The following is a 20148-nucleotide window of genomic DNA, read 5'->3' as shown; positions in this document are numbered from 1 at the left end:
TTGATAATTCTATACCTGATCCAGAAGGAAAGTTCAGTAAATTCCCTGGAGGATTGTCTAAGGCTTTGGTCCTTTTCAATAATGCATATTTACTCAGTTTCCTTTATTCCCCAAAGTATAAAGCACAACTTCTGTCCATTATCTTGTTATTGGAAAAGGTTGAACATAGTCTCTGAAATTAGCAAAACTTCATGTGAGCTTTAAACATAAAATCAAACCTAAACACGTGTCTTGACACACATGGACTTGAGTAACAAAAGATGAGGACTGAGAAATTTAGCAAAACGAAATATTTGCTGCAAACATGACAACCAGAAACTAATTCTGACTTAAAGATGCAATAAATCTGAGGAGTTCTCATAAGCATGAAGCTATATTACCTGGTTTCAAAGTAGTCTTTAGTATGAACACACAGTATGTGCTCTGAGCATGCTGTCAAATAAAACTTCCTAGCCTCTCCTCTGTAAGATCAAAGCCTATTGTACATTATGAGCTGCTATGTATTCATTATAAGTACAATGTTCTCTACCATCATAGAGACATAAAAGTTTAAATACAGAAAACAATTACTTTCATATTTCCATTCTCCAGCTTAACAATATCAAATTAATTTATCTTTAAGTTACCATGTGTCAGAACATTTAATTCAAAACTGTTGTGTCATTTGCTGATTTGTGTTTGATATGAAATGTAATTTTTCAAATAGCCCTAAACATACTTTTCAAATTTCAGAGTGTGCTTTTATGCAATGGGATATTCTTATTATGGATGATTATGAAATCAAAGTACATATGAACTCTGAAAAACATTGAAGATATTTGATGTCATGTAATATTTTATTTTCTTTGGAAAAAAAACAAGAATACCCATCTCCTTGCCAGGAAAATTGGCTTTATCTTTTGTAAATGGTAGAATTATAATAAACAACTGGCTTAAAACAAATTTATCTAACATTAAATTATCAGTATACATACATACACACACACACACACACACACACACGAAGTCCGGCACAATATCGCAGATGAAAAGAGGTCACAGTAGAAATAAATCCATTTGCCTATGAATGTCATGAAGTCACTGTTCTTAATAGCTGAGTGGTATTTCATTCTCTAAATGAACCCCATTTTCTCTAACCATTTCTCTGTTGAAGGGCATCTGGTTTCTTTCCAGATTCTTGCTATTATAAATAAGGCTGCTATGAACACAGTAGAGCATATGTCCTGGTTATATTTTAGAGCATCTTTTGTGTATGTGCCCAGGAGTGGTATAGCTGGGTCCTCGGGTAGTACTATGTCCAATTTTCTGAGGAACGTCCAGACTGATTTTGAGAGAGGTTGTACCAATTTGCAATCCCACCAACAATGGAGGAGTAGTCCTCTTTCTCACCATCATCTGCTGTCACCTGAGTTTTTATCTTACCCATTCTGACTGATGTGAGGTGGAATCTCAGGGTTGTTTTGATTTGCATTTCCCTTATGACTAAGGATGTTAAACATTTCTTTAGGTGCTTTTCAGCCACTTGATATTCCTCAGCTGAGAATGTTTTCTTTAGCTCTGTACCCCATTTTTATAGGGTTATTTGGCTCTCTGGAGTCTAACTTCTTGAATTCTTTGTATCTTTTGGATATAAGCCCTCTATCGGATGTAGGATTGGTAAAGATCCAGTCTGTTGGTTGCCATTTTGTCCTAATGACAGCATCCTTTGTCTTACCGAAGATTTGCAATTTTATGAGGTCCCGTTTTTCAATTCTTGATCTTAGAGCATAAACCATTGGTTTTCTGCTCAGGAAATTTTCCCCAGTGCCCATGTGTTTGAGTCTCCTCTGCTTTTACTTCTAATAGTTTGAATGTATCTGGTTTTATATGGAGGTGTTTGATCTACTTGGACTTGAGCTTTGTACAGGGCAATAAGAATGGATAAATTTGCATTCTTCTAGATGCTGACCACCAGTTGAACCAGCATCATTTGTTAAAAATGCTATCTTTTCTCCACTGGACGGTATCATCCTGAGTGAGGTAACCCAATCGCCAAAACCGCACTTGGAATGTACTCAATGATAAGTAGATATTAGCACAAAAGCCCTGATTACCAAGATACAATCAACAGACCACATGAAGCTCAAGAAGGATGACCAAAGTGTTAATGCTTCTATCCTTCTTACAAAGGGAATAAAAATATTTATAGGAGGAGATAGAGACAAAGTTTGGAGCAGAGACTGAAGGTATGGCCATTCACAGACTGTTGCAGCTAGGGATCCAGCCCTTATACATACAGCCACCAAACCCAGTCAATATTTGGGATGCCAAGAGATGCATGCTGACAGGAGCCTAATATAGCTGTCTCCTGAGAGGCTGTGCCTGACCATGACACATACAGAGGAGGACTCTTGCAGCCAACTATTGAACTGAGAATGGGTCCCCATTTGAGGAGTTAGAGAAAGAATTGAGGTAGTTGAATGAGTTTTTACCCCTATAAGAACAACAATATCAACCAACCAGAGCTCCCAGGGACTAAACCACCATCCAACGAGTACACATGGACAAACCGATGGCTCCAGTTGCATATGTAGCAGAGGATGGCCTTCTTGGGCATCAATGGGAGGAGAAGTCCTTGGTCCTGCCAAAGCTCGATGCCCCAGTGTAGGAAATGTCAATGCGGGGAGGCGATGGCAGGCAGGGGTGGGTGGATTGTGGGGGAAACACCCTCATAGAAGAAGGGGGAGAGAGGATGGTATATGGGAATTATGGGAGGGAAACCTGGAAAGGGGATAACAATAAAGTGAACAAATAAAATTTAGAAGCCTGACTCTAGAAGGTGAAAAAGAAATTGCTAAGGTATGGATAGTAAACCCAGTCCCCAAGATCTCATGTGTTCTAGGCTTTTCCATCTCTCTTATGGAGATGATTGAACTCAGATACCCTGATCTTATTAGTGTATGAATCTACCAACTGAGTCACAGACTAATAGCCATTAGATGTGCTGTTCTGAAAGCAAGCTCTAATTATCTTTGCTTTCTGCCATAAGGAGATGCATAAAACACTTGTACCACACACTGGGATGGACTGTGTTTAGCTAAGCTGCCATGAAGAAAACTCTAAAGCTTTCAATCATCATAAACCTTTCTTTATTACAATGTTTACTATGTCACAATAATTCAAAGCTCACTAACACAAGACATATAGAAAAGGCTGCTTTGTAAATGTGGCATTTGCCTGTTACTGAATCCTTATTCATATTTCTAAAACCATTCATGAATATTAATTACGTAGAATTTGAATATGTGAGATATCTATAATAAATAAAACAGATGTTTGTCTAATGCAAATTAAGTGAAATTTTTTTAATTGCATGAGTATTTTAAAAGGAAACATGAAAAACAAATTACAAAAGTTGAGTTTTGTAAGAGTATAAAAGTCAGGTTACTTGTATTTACATTCCAAACATTGTACCCCTTCTCAGTCCCCCTTTCCTGAGTTCTTCACCTCCTCCTCACAGCCTGTGATAAGATACTCACTTGCCCACTCACCTCCATTAGCATCCTTCATCCCTGGGGCCTCAAGTTTCCAAAAAATTAATTACATCGTCTCCTAGTGAGGCCACACAAGGCAGTCCTCTGCTATATATGTGCCTGGGACTACAAACCAGTCCATGGTTGCTGGTTTAGTCTCTGGGATCTCTGAGGGGTCTATGTTACTTGACACTGTTGTTCTTCCTATGGGATTGTAATTCACATCAGCTCCTTCAGTTCTTCCCTTAACTCTTCCATATAGGCCCCCAACCTCAACCCAGTGGTTGACTATGAGTATCTGCATCTGTTGCAGTCAGTTAGTTGCTCCTAGAGCTTCCCAGACAACATCCATGCCAGGCTTCTATCTGCAAGAATAATATGGTGTCAGCAATAGTGTCAGGGTTTGGTGTCTATATGTCAATGAATCCCAAGTTGGGCCAATCACTGCGTGACTTTTCCTTCACTCTCTGCTCCATTTTTGCCTCTATATTTGCTTTAGACAGAAACAATTCTGGGTAAAATTTTTGAAGATGGGTGGGTGTTTTTCTATGGTAATTTAAATTTAAACATTAATGAGAATTTTGTTTTATAGTGTTATAAATTTTGTTTATCATGTATTACGAGGGTTCTGAAGCTAAATAAGGCAAAATTTTGCCATAAACAAACTCCTCATTTACTGAAAAAACATCTAGGAAACACATGGTGATAATACAAACTTAAGAGTAAACAAGTAGAAAGAGTTAGAAACACATTAAGCTCAAGTCAGATGAGGAACTCACTGAAGGATCAAATAAAGTGGTGTCACCTGCATTGATATGTGCGCAATGAGGAGCAATATTTCCTCCTCAAGTTTTTTAGTAGGAGAGACAGAAAACATGAGGAAAACATCTTCTCCAAAGATGCTCAAAACCTTGCTAAATAGTTTCAAGTTCATTTCAGGACCCACAAAGTTGTGTGACACAATTTAAAGTCAATCAATATAAATAATTTTCAGTATATGTCCTAGACAAAGAACCATGGGAGTTAGAGTAGAGAATTACCGGGAAAGGATGGAGAACAAAGACTTAAAAATGTGAGTAGTGTGAGTTGAACACTAAGGCAAATGGGAGATCTATATTGGTTACTGGGTAGACAGATTGGAAACACATAAGACCAAAATGCTTGGCAATAGTCATTACATTTTACACTCTGGGGATAACCTTCACTGCCAGTCAGTTTAACTCTGAATATTTTTCCTTTTTGTGGAAAGTTAACACATTTCTTGCAGCTGAGTTGCTCATCAGACTGCCTCTTCGAGTAGAATTTTAAAGAGCTGACATAAACTTCCTGGCGTGTTTGCTGTCATTTCTAGTCCAATTATCAGTATTTTCATTCTTATTTTTACCAGTTTCCTCAAACTTTTATAGATCCTTCACAGGCTTCAGTGAAGTTTATTCCATTTGTAAAAAGCACTTTCACAGATGCTTTCAAAGTTACCTCTTCTCTCAGTCTCCCACTGAGAGGGATGAGCTTAAAGAACTCCTATAGATTAGTTAAGAAGATCTGGGAGGCATATTTTTAAATGATTCAAAAGACCTTTGTGTTATTGAATACTCTGGCTTTGGGCGCATTTGGTGATGAAATTTAACAAAAATTAACATAGTCATATTTAGGGATTTTCTTGGGCCAGGATTACAGATACAGTATTTGAATTTTATCAACTTTTTAATTTGTATGTTAGGTGTTTAGAAGTGGAACCTAAGGCCTAGCACATACTAGGATAGTCCTTTAAAATTGAGATACAGAGATTCCTCAAGCTATTATCATATTAATATTATATGAAATTGCAAATATATTATGTTAGCTACATTATGTCACCGTGATTTACAACTAATATAAACACTGTAAAAGAAGATTTTGTGTATCTGTTGGTTTGTTTTTTGCTCAAGGTCTCAGAAGTCTTAGTTGGAGTTGGCTGGCACTACGTAATATGATGGTTAAGAAGATAGCCAAAGCAAGCACAGCATGAGGCACACCCTCTGTAAAGAGTGGCCAATTAACATGCTCCCTCAAATTAGGCCTGTATTCTAGCTTTTGCTAACATCAAAGAATTCTAAAGAGGTTGACTCCATCAATGTATTTAGTGAGTTGAACCTTTCAGAGCCCTAAATTATCCAGTCAACTTATGAAATTCCAACAGCTGTCCACCAAGCCTTCATCCAATAACCCTCTTGAGGGGACAAATAAAACTAAAATATAACATTTATATAAAATACTGCATAGTAAATTATCACATTATTCATGGGAATGATAGGCTTTTATAAGCAAGGGACCATGAGGGGCAAGCAATTGTTCAGTACTTCTATTCAGTACTCATTTTAACTCAAGTGCTGGGTGAGTTGAAAATTTCATGTGAGCTAAGTACTCTCAAGATGAAAGTAATCTCTGGAAAAATGAAAGTACGGTTATGGAAATATAGTTTCTACCAATTTCTTACTCGCAGAGCCAACTCAGAATGATTATATCTGCCAGTTTGTATTATATGTATCTCTCTGATCCATCACTTTCTATTGATTGAAGAGGAAACTGCAACACATTTTTCAAATTGTTAAGGAGTAGTTGATCCTAGGACTGATAACATACTATTCCTTTATGATTGCCATTTCCAAAATAGTATATGATGTTATGTTTAAATTTATATTGTCATGGTGTATTATACTAAGGTTTAAGGCAAAAGACAAAAGATTAATTTACAAATGATATTTTGATACATATATTACACAGTTTTTAAAATATCACATTCCTAGATTTGTCTTAAGACTGAAAAACATACGCATAGTAATACTACATACCAAAGACTTTTTAAAAAAAACAAAGGTTAAAAATTATATTTTAGGAGAGAGAGCTCAATGCCCAGACAGGTGGGCACTGGTGAGACTGCAGAGCAGGAGACACCACCAATACTGCCCACCCCTGCTGATATCTCTGGCCCAGGAGGAAACTGTATAGGGCCTCTGGGAACAGGAAGATAGGGACACTCAAGAAGCAGGACCCTGCAGTCCAGACACCTCCAGGATCTGAAGGGATGCAATCAACAGCTCCCTGCACCCAAATCCCAAGGGAAGGAGAGCTAAACCTACAGAGGGGCAGACACACCTGAGAAGCCAGAAGAGACTACACTCTGCCCACATTTCTGACTCCACAGGAAAACACCTTATGCCATCTTGAACCCCTGTGCACAAGGACCCAGGAAAAGGCAAGCCAGGCCCTTCTGGTTGCTGCCCTCACAGAGAGCTCAAATGCAGGTCCCCAGAAGCAACTTGAGCCACAGGACCACAGGTAAGACCAACTTTTTTGCTCCAAGTGACCTGCCTGGTAGACTCAGGACACACAACGACAGAAACAGCTGAAGAACAGTAGACAGGAAAGACTACACGCCCAAAAGCAGAACACTCTGTTCCCATAATTGGCTGAAAGAAAACAGGAAAACAGGTCTACAGCACTACTGACACACAGGTCTATAGGACAGTCTAGCCACTGTCAGAAATAGCAGAACGAGCTAACACCAGACAAAAACTGATGGCGAGATGCAAACGCAGGAACCCAAGCAACAGAAATCAAGACTACATGGCATCATCGGAGCCCAATTCTCCCACCAAAGCAAACACTGATATCCAGACACACCAAAAAAGCAAAATCTTGATTTTAAATCATATTTGATCATGATGATGGAGGACTTCAAGAAAAAAATAAAGAACTCCCTTAGAGAAATGCAGGAAAGTATAAATAAACAAGGAGAAGCCTATAGAGAGGAATCACAAATATCCCTGAAAGAATTACAGGAAACACAAACAAACAGGTGAAGAAATTGAAAACGGAAATAGAAGCAATAAAGAAAGTATAAAGGGATGCAATCCTGGATATAAAAAACCAACAGAAGAGACAATGAACTGTAGATACAAGCATCAACAACAGAATACAAGAAATAGAAGAGAGGAGTCACAAGCAGGCGGATCCCTGCCCCCAGAAGCTCTCTGCTCCCAAACCCCTTGGGAGGGAGCCCTCACCGCCTGGTCAGGTGGGCACTCCTGAGGCTGCAGATCAGAAGAGACCACCAACACTGCCCACCCCTGCCCACATCCCTGTCCCAAGAGAAAAGTGTATACGGCCTCTGGGTTGCCGTAGAAGAGGGCCCAGGAGCTGCAGGTCCCCTGCCTCTGAGACACAACGGAACCTGAAGGGACCGACCAGAAAAACAGTTCGCTGCACCCAAATCCCATGGGAGGGAGAGCTAAACCTTCAGAGAGGCAGACACGCCTGGGAAACCCGAAGAGACTGCACTCTGCACACATTACTGATTCCAGAGGAAAACACCAAACACCATCTGGAACCCTGTTGCACGGAAGTTCCCGGAAAGGGCTGCGCAGTTCTTCCTGGTTGCTGCCCCCGCGGAGAGCTCATAAGCAACACCCCACGAGCAAACTTGAGCCTCGGGACCACAGGTAAGACAAAACTTCCGGCTGCCGCTGCAGAGAGCCCCTGGGCAGCACCCCACGTGCGAACCTGAGCCACGGGACCACAGGTAAGACCAAATTTTCTGCTGCAAGAAAGCTGCCTGGTGAGCTTGGGACACACGGAAGCAGAATTTCTCTAGGACCGGGCACGTTCTGTGTTTACCGGAAGTCCCACACCCGCGGATCCCGGCCCGCAGCAGCTCTCTGCTCCCAGACCCGGTGAGAGAGAGACCCAACCGCCTGGTCAGGAGGGCACTCCTGAGGCTGCAGAGCGGAAGAGACCACCAACACTGCTCACCCCTGCCCACATCCCTGGCCCAAGAGGAAACTGTATAAGGCCTCTGGGCTCCCGTGGGGGAGCGGCAGGACCCCTGCCAGAGACACCACCGGCCCTGAAGGAAACAGACCGGATAAACAGTTCTCTGCACCCAAATCCCGTGGGAGGTAGAGCTAAACCTTCAGAGAGGCAGACAAGCCTGGGAAACCAGAAGAGACTGCTCCCTGCACACACATCTCGGACGCCAGAGGAAAAAGCCAAAGACCATCTGGAACCCTGGTGCACTGAAGCTCCCGGAAGGGGCGGCACAGGTCTTCCTGGTTGCTGCCGCTGCAGAGAGCCCTGGGCAGCACCCCACGTGCAAACCTGAGCCTCGGGACCACAGGTAAGACCAAATTTTCTGCTGCAAGAAAGCTGCCTGGTGAACTCAAGACACAGGCCCACAGGAACAGCTGAAGACCTGTAGAGAGGAAAAACTACACGCCCGAAAGCAGAACACTCTGTCCCCATAACTGACTGAAAGAGAGGAAAACAGGTCTACAGCACTCCTGACACACAGGCTTATAGGACAGTCTAGCCACTGTCAGAAATAGCAGAACAAAGTAACACTAGAGATAATCTGATGGTGAGAGGCAAGCGCAGGAAGCCAAGCAACAGAAACCAAGACTACATGCCATCATCGGAGCCCAATTCTCCCACCAAAACAAACATGGAATATCCAAACACACCAGAAAAGCAAGATCTAGTTACAAAATCATATTTGATCATGATGCTGGAGGACTTCAAGAAAGACATGAACACACTTAGGGAAGCACAGGAAAACATTAATAAACAAGTAAAAGCCTACAGAGAGGAATCGCAAAAATCCCTGAAAGAATTCCAGGAAAACACAATCAAACAGTTGAAGGAATTAAAAATGGAAATAGAAGCAATCAAGAAAGAATACATGGAAACAACCCTGGATATAGAAAACCAAAAGAAGAGACAAGGAGCTGTAGATACAAGCTTCACCAACAGAATACAAGAGATGGAAGAGAGAATCTCAGGAGCAGAAGATTCCATAGAAATCATTGACTCAACTGTCAAAGATAATGTAAAGCGGAAAAAGCTACTGGTCCAAAACATACAGGAAATCCAGGACTCAATGAGAAGATCAAACCTAAGGATAATAGGTATAGAAGAGAGTGAAGACTGCCAGCTCAAAGGACCAGTAAATATCTTCAACAAAATCATAGAAGAAAACTTCCCTAACCTAAAAAAAGAGATACCCATAGACATACAAGAAGCCTACAGAACTCCAAATAGATTGGACCAGAAAAGAAACACCACCCGTCACATAATTGTCAAAACACCAAACGCACAAAATAAAGAAAGAATATTAAAAGCAGTAAGGGAAAAAGGTCAAGTAACATATAAAGGGAGACCTATCAGAATCACACCAGACTTCTCGCCAGAAAATATGAAGGCCAGAAGATCCTGGACTGATGTTATACAGACCCTAAGAGAACACAAATGCCAGCCCAGGTTACTGTATCCAGCAAAACTCTCAATTAACATTGATGGAGAAACCAAGATATTCCATGACAAAACCAAATTTACACAATATCTTTCTACAAATCCAGCACTATAAAGGATAATAAATGGTAAAGCCCAACATAAGGAGGCAAGCTATACCCTAGAAGAAGCAAGAAACTAATCGTCTTGGCAACAAAACAAAGAGAATGAAAGCACACAAACATAACCTCACATCCAAATATGAATATAACGGGAAGCAATAATCACTATTCCTTAATATCTCTCAATATCAATGGCCTCAACTCCCCAATAAAAAGACATAGATTAACAAACTGGATACGCAACGAGGACCCTGCATTCTGCTGCCTACAGGAAACACACCTCAGAGACAAAGACAGACACTACCTCAGAGTGAAAGGCTGGAAAACAACTTTCCAAGCAAATGGTCAGAAGAAGCAAGCTGGAGTAGCCATTCTAATATCAAATAAAATCAATTTCCAACTAAAAGTCATCAAAAAAGATAAGGAAGGACACTTCATATTCATCAAAGGAAAAATCAACCAAGATGAACTCTCAATCCTAAATATCTATGCCCCAAATACAAGGGCACCTACATACGTAAAAGAAACCTTACTAAAGCTCAAAACACACATTGCACCTCACACAATAATAGTGGGAGATTTCAACACCCCACTCTCATCAATGGACAGATCATGGAAACAGAAATTAAACAGTGATGTAGACAGACTAAGAGAAGTCATGAGCCAAATGGACTTAACGGATATTTATAGAAAATTCTATCCTAAAGCAAAAGGATATACCTTCTTCTCAGCTCCTCATGGTACTTTCTCCAAAATTGACCATATAATTGGTCAAAAAACGGGCCTCAACAGGTACAGAAAGATAGAAATAATCCCATGCGTGCTATCGGACCACCACGGCCTAAAACTGGTCTTCAATAACAATAAGGGAAGAATGCCCACATATACGTGGAAATTGAACAATGCTCTACTCAATGATAACCTGGTCAAGGAAGAAATAAAGAAAGAAATTAAAAACTTTTTAGAATTTAATGAAAATGAAGATACAACATACTCAAACTTATGGGACACAATGAAAGCTGTGCTAAGAGGAAAACTCATAGCGCTGAGTGCCTGCAGAAAGAAACAGGAAAGAGCATATGTCAGCAGCTTGACAGCACACCTAAAAGCTCTAGAACAAAAAGAAGCAAACACACCCAGGAGGAGTAGAAGGCAGGAAATAATCAAACTCAGAGCTGAAATCAACCAAGTAGAAACAAAAAGGACCATAGAAAGAATCAACAAAACCAAAAGTTGGTTCTTTGAGAAAATCAACAAGATAGATAAACCCTTACCCAGACTAACGAGAGGACACAGAGAGTGTGTCCAAATTAACAAAATCAGAAATGAAAAGGGAGACATAACTACAGATTCGGAGGAAATTCAAAAAATCATCAGATCATACTATAAAAACCTATATTCAACAAAATTTGAAAATCTTCAGGAAATGGACAATTTCCTAGACAGATACCAGGTATCAAAGTTAAATCAGGAACAGATAAACCAGTTAAACAACCCCATAACTCCTAAGGAAATAGAAACAGTCATTAAAGGTCTCCCAACCAAAAAGAGCCCAGGTCCAGACGGGTTTAGTGCAGAATTCTATCAAACCTTCATAGAAGACCTCATACCAATATTATCCAAACTATTCCACAAAATTGAAACAGATGGAGCCCTACCGAATTCCTTCTACAAAGCCACAATTACTCTTATACCTAAATCACACAAAGACACAACAAAGAAAGAGAACTTCAGACCAATTTCCCTTATGAATATCGACGCAAAAATACTCAATAAAATTCTGGCAAACCGAATTTAAGAGCACATCAAAACAATCATCCACCATGATCAAGTAGGCTTCATCCCAGGCATGCAGGGATGGTTTAATATACGGAAAACCATCAACGTGATCCATTATATAAACAAACTGAAAGAACAGAACCACATGATCATTTCATTAGATGCTGAGAAAGCATTTGACAAAATTCAACACCCCTTCATGATAAAAGTCCTGGAAAGAATAGGAATTCAAGGCCCATACCTAAACATAGTAAAAGCCATATACAGCAAACCAGTTGCTAACATTAAACTAAATGGAGAGAAACTTGAAGCAATCCCACTAAAATCAGGGACTAGACAAGGCTGCCCACTCTCTCCCTACTTATTCAATATAGTTCTTGAAGTTCTAGCCAGAGCAATCAGACAACAAAAGGAGATCAAAGGGATACAGATCGGAAAAGAAGAGGTCAAAATATCACTATTTGCAGATGACATGATAGTATATTTAAGTGATCCCAAAAGTTCCACCAGAGAACTACTAAAGCTGATAAACAACTTCAGCAAAGTGGCTGGGTATAAAATTAACTCAAATAAATCAGTTGCCTTCCTCTATACAAAAGAGAAACAAGCCGAGAAAGAAATTAGGGAAACGACACCCTTCCTAATAGACCCAAATAATATAAAGTACCTCGGTGTGACTTTAACCAAGCAAGTAAAAGAACTGTACAATAAGAACTTCAAGACACTGAGGAAAGAAATTGAAGAAATACCCAAGTTAATAAAGATGAAAAAAAAAAGACAAAACTTCCTACTCCTAGCGACCTGCCTAGTGAACTCAGGACAGAGGCCCACAGGAACAGCTGAAGACCTGTAGATAGGAAAAACTACACGCCCAAAAGCAGAACACTCTGTTCCCATAACTGGCTGAAAGAAAACAGGAAAACAGTTCTACAACACACCTGAAAAACAGGCTTGTAGGACAATCTAGCCACTGTCAGAAATAGCAGAACAAAGTAACACTAGAGATAATCTGATGGCGAGAGGCAGGCACAGGAACCAAAGCAACAGAACCAAGACTACATGGCATCATCGGAGCCCAATTCTCCCACCAAAGCAAACACGGAATATCCAAACACACCAGAAAGCAAGATCTAGTTTCAAAATCATATTTGATCCTGATGCTGGAGGACTTCAAGAAAGATGTCAAGAACTCCCTTAGAGAACAAGTAGAATCCTACAGAGAGGAATCGCAAAAATCCCTAAAAGAATTCCAGGAAAACATAAATAAACAAGTAGAAGCCCATAGAGAGGAGTCACAAAAATCCCTGAAAGAATTCCAGAAAAATACAATCAAACAGTTGAAGGAATTAAAATTGGAAATAGAAGCAATCAAGAAAGAACAAATGTAAACAACCCTGGATATAGAAAACCAAAAGAAGAGACAAGGACCTGTAGATACGAGCTTCACCAACAGAATACAAGAGATGGAAGAGAGAATCTCAGGAGCAGAAGATTCCATGGAAATCATTGATTCAACTGTCAAAGATAATGTAAAGTGGAAAAAGCTACCGGTCCAAAACATACAGGAAATCCAGGACTCAATGAGAAGATCAAATCTAAGAATAATAGGTATAGAAGAGAGTGAAGACTCCCAGCTCAAAGGACCAGTAAATATCTTCAACAAAATCATAGAAGACAATTCCCTAACCTAAAGAAAGAGATACCCATAAGCACATAAGAGGCCTACAGAACTCCAAATAGATTGGACAAGAAAAGAAACTCCTCCTGTCACATAATAGTCAAAACACCAAACGCACAAAATAAAGAAAGAATATTAAAAGCAGTAAGGGAAAGAGGTCAAGTAACATATAAAGGCAGGCCTATCAGAACCACACCAGACTTTTCGCCAGAAACCATAAAAACCAGAAGAACCTGGACAGATGTAATACAGACCCTAAGAGAACTCAAATGCCAACCTAAGTTATTGTATCCTGCAAAACACTCAATTAACATAGATGGAGAATCAAGATATTCCATGACAAAACCAAATTTACACAATATCTTTCTACAAATCCAGCACTACAAAGGATAATAAATGGTAAAGCACAACATAAGGAGGCAAGCTACACCCTAGAAGAAGCAAAAAATTAATCATCTTGGCAACAAAACAAAGAGAAGAAAAGCACACAAACATAACCTCATATCCAAATATGAATATAACAGGAAGCAATAATCACTATTCCTTAATATCTCTCAACATCAATGGCCTCAACTCCCCAAGAAAAAGACATAGATTAACAAACTGGATACACAATGAGGACCCTGTATTCTGTTGCCTACAGGAAACACACCTCAGAGACACAGACAGATACCACCTCAGAGTGAAAGGCTGGAAAACAACTTTCCAAGCAAATGGTCTGAAGAAATAAGCTGGAGTAGCCATTCTAATATCAAATAAAATCAATTTTCAACTAAAAGTCATCAAAAAAAATAACGAAGGACACTTCATATTCATCAAAGGAAAAATCCACCAGGATGAACTCTCAATCCTAAATATCTATGCCCCAAACAAGGGCACCTACGTACGTAAAAGAAACCTTACTAAAGCTCAAAACACACATTGCACCTCACACAATAATAGTAGGAGATTTCAACAGCCCACTCTCATCAATGGACAGATCATGGAAAGAGAAATTAAACAGAGACGTAGACAGACTAAGAGAAGTCATGAGCCAAATGGACTTAACAGATATTTATAGAACATTCTATCCTAAAGCAAAAGGATATACCTTCTTCTCAGCTCCTCGTGGTACTTTCTCCAAAATTGACCACATAATTAGTCAAAAAACAGGCCTCAACAGAAATTAGGGAAATGACACCCTTCATAATAGATCCAAATAATATAAAGTATCTCGGTGTGACTTTAACCAAGCTAGTAAAATATTTGTACAATAAGAACTTCAAGACTCTGAAGAAAGAAATTGAAGAAGACCTCAGAAGATGGAAAGATCTCCCCTGCTCATGGATCGGCAGGATTAATATAGTAAAAATAGCCATTCTACCAAAATGATTTACAGATTTAATGCAATCCCCATCAAAATACCAATCCAATTCTTCAAAGAGTTAGACAGAACAATTTGCAAATTCATCTGGAATAACAAAAAACCCAGGATAGCTAAAAATATCCTCAACAATAAAAGGACCTCAGGGGGAATCACTATCCCTGAACTCAAGCAGTATTACAGAGCAATAGTGATAAAAAACTGCATGTTATTGGTACAGAGATAGACAGATAGACCAATGGAACAGAATTGAAGACCCAGATATGAACCCACACACCTTTGGGCACTTGATTTTTGACAAAGGAGTCAAAACCGTAATGGAAAAATGATAGCATTTTCAGCAAATGGTGCTGGTTCAACTGGAGGTTAACATGTAGAAGAATGCAGATCGATCCATGCTTATCACCCTGTACAAAGCTTAAGTACAAGTGGACCAAGGACCTCCACATCAAACCACAGCACTCAAACCAATAGAAGAAAAATTAGGGAAGCATCTGCAACACATGGGCACTGGAAAAAATTTCCTGAACAAAACACCAATAGCTTATGCTCTAAGATCAAGAATCGACAAATGGGATCTCATAAAACTGCAAAACTTCTGTAAGGCAAAGGACACTGTGGTTAGGACAAAACGGCAAACAACAGATTGGGAAAAGATCTCTACCAATCCTACAACAGATAGAGGCCTTATATCCAAAATATACAAAGAACTCAAGAAGTTAGACCGCAGGGAGACAAATAACCCTATTAAAAAATGGGGTTCAGAGCTAAACAAAAATTCACAACTGAGGAATGCTGAATGGCTGAGAAACACCTAAAGAAATGTTCAACATCTTTAGTCATAAGGGAAATGCAAATCAAAACAACCCTGAGATTTCACCTCACACCATTGAGAATGGCTAAGATCAAAAACTCAGGTGACAGTAAATGCTGGCGAGGATGCTGAGAAAGAGGAACACTCCTCTACTGATGGTGGGATTGCAGACTGGTACAACCATTCTGGAAATCAGTCTGGAGGTTCCTCAGAACATTGGACATTGAACTGCCTGAGGATCCAGCTATACCACTCTTGGGCATATACCCAAAAGATGCCCCAACATCTAAAAAAGGCATGTGCTCCACTATGTTCATAGCAGCCTTATTTATAATAGCCAGAAGCTGGAAAGAACCCAGATGCTCTTCAACAGAGGAATGGATACAGATAATGTGGTACATCTACACAATGGAATATTTCTCAGCTATCAAAAACAATGACTTAATGAAATTCGTAGGCAAATGATTGGAACTGGAAAATATCATCCTGAGTGAGCTAACCCAATCACAGAAAGACACACATTGTATGCACTCATTGATAAGTGGCTATTAGCCAAAATGCTTGAATTACCCTAGATGCCTAGAACAAATGAAACTCAAGACGGATGATCAAAATGTGAATGCATCACTCCTTCTTTAAAAGGGGAACAAGAATGCCCTTGACAGGGAATAGAGAGGCAAAGATTAAAACAGACACAGAAGGAACACCCATTCAGAGCCTGCCCCACATGTGGCCCATACATATACAGCCATCCAATTAGAAAAGATGGATGAAGCAAAGAAGTGCAGGCTGACAGGAGTCGAATGTGGATCGCTCCTGAGAAACACAGCCAGAATACAGCAAATACAGAGGCAAATGCCAGCAGCAAACCACTGAACTGAGAACGGGAGCCCCGTTGAAGGAATCAGAGAAAGAACTCGAAGAGCTTGAAGGAGCTCGAGACCCCTTACGAACAACAATGCCAAGCAACCAGAGCTTCCAGGAACTAAGTCACTACCTAAAGACTATACATGGACTGACCCTGGACTCTGACCTCATAGGTAGCAATGAATAGTCTAGTGAGATCACCAGTGGAAGGGGAAGCCCTTTGTCCTGCTAAGACTGAACCCCCAGTGAACTAGATGGTTGGGGGGGAGGGCGGCAATGGGGGGAGGATGGGGAGGGGAACATCCATATAGAAGGGGAGGGGGAGGAATTAGGGGGATGTTTGTCGGAAACCGGGAAAGGGAATAACACTCAAAATGTAAATAAGAAACACTCACTTTAATTAAAAAAAAAAAAAAGAAACAGAAGAGAGAATCAGGAGCAGAAGATTCCATAGAAATCATCGACACAACTGTCAAAGATAATGTAAAACAGAAAAAGCTACTGGTTCAAAACATACAAGAAATCCAGGACTCAATGAGAAGACCAAACATAAGGGTAATAGGTATAGAAAAGAGTGAAGACTCCCAGCTCAAAGGACCAGTAAATATCTTCAACAAGATCATAGAAGAAAACTTCCCTAACCTAAAGAAAGAGATGCCCAGAAACATACAAAAAGCCTACAGAACTCCAAATAGATTGGATCAGAAAAGAAACTCCTTCTGTGACATAATAGTCAAAACAGCAAATGCAAAAAACAAAGAAAAAAATATAAAAAGCACTAAGGGAAAAATGTCAAGTAGCATATAAAGGCAGACCTATCAGAATTAAGCCAGACTTCTCACCAGAGACTATGAAAGCCAGAAGATCCTGGACAGATGTCATACAGACCCTAAGAAAACACAAATGCCAACCTAAGTAACTGTATCCTGTAAAACACGCACAAAATAAAGAAAGAATATTAAAAGCAGTAAGGGAAAAAGGTCAAGTAACATATAAAGGGAGACCTATCAGAATCACACCAGACTTCTCGCCAGAAACTATAAAGGCCAGAAGATCCTGGACTGATGTTAGACAGACCCTAAGAGAACACAAATGCCAGCCCAGGTTACTGTATCCAGCAAAACTCTCAATTAACATTGATGGAGAAACCAAGATATTCCATGAGAAAACCAAATTTACACAGTATCTTTCTTCAAATCTAGTGCTACAAAGGATAATAAATGGAAAAGCCCAACATAAGGAAGCAAGCTACACCCTAGAAAAAGCAAGAAACTGATCATCTTGGCAACAAAACAAAGAGAAGAAAAGCACATAAACATAGTCTCACATCAAAATAAGAATATAACAGGAAGCAACAATCACTATTCCATAAGATCTTTCAGTATCAATGGACAAAATTCCCCAATAAAAAGACATAGATTAACAAACTAGATACACAATGAAGACCCTGTATTCTGCTGCCTACAGGAAACACACCTCAGAGACACAGACAGATACCACCTCAGAATGAAAGGCTGGAAAACAACTTTCCAAGCAAATGGTCTAAAGAAGCAAGCTGGAGTAGCCATTCTAATATGGAATAAAAATCGATTTTCAACTAAAAGTCATCAAAAAAGATAAGGAAGGATTCTTCATATTCATCAAAGGAAAAATTCATCAAGATGAAATCTCAACCCTAAATATTTATGTCCCAAATACAAGGGCACCTACATACATAAAAGAAATCTTACTAAAGCACAAAGTACACATTGCACCTCACACAATAATAGTAGGAGATTTCAACACCCAATCTCATCAATGGGGAGATCATGGAAACAGAAATTAAAAAGAGACATAGACAGACTAAAAGAAGTCATGAATCAAATGGACTTAACAGATATTTATAGAACATTCTATCTTAAAACAAAAGGATATACCTTCTTCACACCACCCCATGATACTTTTTCCAAAATTGACCATATAATTGGTCATAAAACAGGCCTCAATAGATACAGGAAGATAAAAATAATCCCATGTATCCTATCAGACCACCATGGGCTGAAGCTGGTCTTCAACAACAATAAGTGAAGACCGCTGACATATACATGAAAATTGAACAATGCTCTACTGAATGAAAACCTGGTCAAGGAAGAAATAAAGAAAGAAATTAAAGATTTCTTAGAATTTAATGAAAATGAAGATACAACATACCCAAACTTATGGGACACAATGAAAGCTGTGCTAAGGCACTCATAGCTCTGAGTGCCTGCAGAAAGAAACAGGAGAGAGCATATATCAGCAGCTTGACAGCGCACCTAAAAGCTCTAGAACAAAAAGAAGCAAATACACCCAGGAGAAGTAGAAGGCAGTAAATAATCAAACTCAGAGCAGAAATCAACCAAGTAGAAACAATAATGACTATACAAAGAATCAACAGAACCAAAGGTTGGTTCTTTGAGAAAATCAACAAGATAGATAAACCCTTAGCCAGACTAACGGGAGGACACAGAGAGTGTGTACAAATTAACAAACTCAGAAGTGAAAAAGGAGACATAACTACAGAATCATAGGAAATTCAAAATATCATCAAATCCTACTACAAAAACCTATATTCAACAAAACTGGAAAATCTGGGGGAAATGGACAATTTCTTAGACTGATATCAGGTACCAAAGTTAAATCAGGAACAGATAAACCATTTAAAAAACCACATAACACATAAAGAAATAGAAACAGTCATTAAAGGTCTCCCAACCAAAGAGAAACGAGGTCCAGACGGGTTTAGTGCAGAATTCCATCAGACCTTCATAGAATACCTCATACCAATACTATCTAAACTATTCCTCAAAACTGAAACAGATGGAGCACTACAGATTTCCTTCTATGAAGCCACAATTACACTTATACCTAAACCACAACAAAAGACCCCAGAAAGAAAGAGAACTTCAGACCAATTTCCCTTATGAATATCGATGCAGAAATGCTCAATAAAATTCTTGCAAACTGAATCTAAGAGCACATCAAAACAATCATCCACCATGATCAAGTAGGCTTCATCCCAGGCATGCAGGGATGGTTTAATATATGGAAAACCATCAACGTAATCCAGATTATAAACAAACTGAGAGATACAAACCACATGACCATTTCATTAGATGCTGAGAAAGCATTTGACAAAAATCAACACCACTTCATGATAAAAGTCCTGGAAAGAATAGGAATTTAAGGCCCATACCTCAACATAGTAGAAGCCATATACAGCAAACCAGTAGCTAATATTAAAGTAAATGGAGAGAAACTCGAAGTAATCCCAATAAAATTTGGGACTAGACAAGGTGCCCACTATCTCCCTCCTTATTAAATATAGTTCTTGAAGTTCTAGCCAGAGCAATCAGACAACAAAAGGAAATCAAGGGGATACAGATTGGAAGAGAAGAAGTCAAAATATCACTATTTGCAGACGATATGATAGTATATTTAAGTGATCCCAAAAGTTCCACCAGAGAACTACCAAACCTGATAAACACCTTCAGCAAAGTGGCTAGATATAAAAATAACTCAAATAAATCAGTAGCCTTCCTCTACACAAAAGATAAAGAAGCCGAGAAAGAAATTAGGGAAATGAAACCTTTCATAATAGTCCCAAATAATATAAAATACCTTGGTGTGACTTTAAACAAGCAAGTGAAAGATCTGTATGATAAGAACTTCAAGCCTCTGAAGAAAGAAATTGAAGATCTCAGAAGATGAAAAGATCTCCCATGCTCATG

This window comes from Rattus norvegicus, chromosome 16 (assembly GCF_036323735.1).
Source record: "Rattus norvegicus strain BN/NHsdMcwi chromosome 16, GRCr8, whole genome shotgun sequence".
Lineage (NCBI taxonomy): Eukaryota > Metazoa > Chordata > Mammalia > Rodentia > Muridae > Rattus > Rattus norvegicus.
Note: the sequence above shows the minus strand (reverse complement) of the source record.